The sequence below is a fragment of the Amblyomma mixtum genome, chromosome 8, assembly GCF_055824585.1.
Source record: "Amblyomma mixtum isolate Tamu chromosome 8, ASM5582458v1, whole genome shotgun sequence".
Classification (NCBI taxonomy): domain Eukaryota; kingdom Metazoa; phylum Arthropoda; class Arachnida; order Ixodida; family Ixodidae; genus Amblyomma; species Amblyomma mixtum.
In genome coordinates, this window is record NC_143019.1 from 122,753,981 (window position 1) to 122,755,457 (window position 1,477).

The following is a 1,477-nucleotide window of genomic DNA, read 5'->3' on the forward strand; positions in this document are numbered from 1 at the left end:
CCATAGGCTGTCTGAATCTGTGACCACAGTATCCACGCTCGGCTGTGCGAGTGCGAGGGCCACAGCCACTTCTTCGGCAAATACAGGGTCTGTTGTCTGCAGGGACGCGCTGACGATCAGCCTGTCTTTTGACGTAACCACCACCGCTGCACGGTTAGTTTTCGGAGCGAGCCGTCCGCGTAGAGGAACCTGGGGCTCTCTTCCAGCTTCCGGGCTATGACTTTGGCCCGCGCGGTGCGCCTCTCGTCGTCCTTGCCTGGCGTCATGTTCCGGGGAAGGTGTTTGGTCTGAATGGTCGTCTTCGAGTCTTCCGGAAGGGGCGCCTTGGTGGGTACTGGTTCGATCTGCCATCCTATCTTTCGTAGGATGGCTCGTCCGTGTTCCGTGTGACTGATCCGGTTTCTCTGATTAGAGAGGTCTGCTTCAATGAGCTACTCCACTGTGTTGTGGGCGCCCATGTCTAGCAGTCTTTGTGTGGACGAGTATATGGGCGTGCCCAGTGCTTGCTTGGTTGCCTTACGAAGCATTGTGTTTTGAGGTGCGCCTATTCGCCTTCATCAGCTGGCGATACGGGATGGAGTAGGTAACCCACGACACAACGAACGCACGTACCAGGCGCATGGCATCTTCCTCTTTAAGGCCTCGGTTTCTGTTAAACACCCTTCGAATCATACTAAGTATCTGTTCGGTTGTAGTGTTGATCTTCGTTACGGTGGCGTGCACCTTCCCGTCGCTCTGAAGTAGTAGGCCAAGAATCTTAAGCTGCTGTGTTGGCTTGATGGCCGTTCCGTCGATGGTGATGGTCACGTTGGGCGGCAGCTCCTTGTTGGATTTTCCCGGTTGGATCATGAGCAGCTCTGATTTCTGGGGAGCGCAGCTCAGTTCGTACGACTTTGCGTACTCGCGGACGGTCGTTGCCGCCCGCTGCAATGCTTCCTCCGTCCTGGCATCGGACCCGGCTCGGGCCGTCCGCATCTTAATATCGTCGGCGTAGAACGCGTGGTCTATGATTTGCTTGAGTAGATAGGGCAGGGGCGGGCAGGCCACATTGAACAGCAGGGGCGAGAAGACCGATCCCTGAGGGGTGCCCCTACAGCCGAGCTCGACAGGGTCCGACTGCTCCTCCCCTGCCCTGATGGGCGGCGTTCGGTCTGGCAGAAAATATTTTATGTAGCCGAATGTCTTTCGGCCACACCTGGTCTTGTTCAGACTCTGCAACATGCTTGCGTGGGGCACATTCTCAAACGCTCCCTTCACGTCGAGGGCAATTATCGTTCCGGGCGCGTGCCGCCTTGCTGGCTTGACGACCGGTTCGTAGTGATGGATCATTACGTCTTGGGTGCTGAGATGTTGCCTGAAGCCGTACGATGTATCCGGCATCTGACCTGTTTGTTCCAGGTGCTTCTGCAGCCGGCGAAGGGCCATGCGCTCCATCACTTTCGCCACGCAGAACGTGAGGGAGATGGGCCGCATGTTG

The 1,477-nt window shown here is 56.9% G+C and overlaps 1 pseudogene; it reads right to left on the reverse strand.

The window, feature by feature from the left end:
• Positions 1-398: 398 nt before the first annotated feature.
• Positions 399-1,230, reverse strand: LOC149334181 (uncharacterized; annotated as a pseudogene).
• Positions 1,231-1,477: the final 247 nt, after the last annotated feature.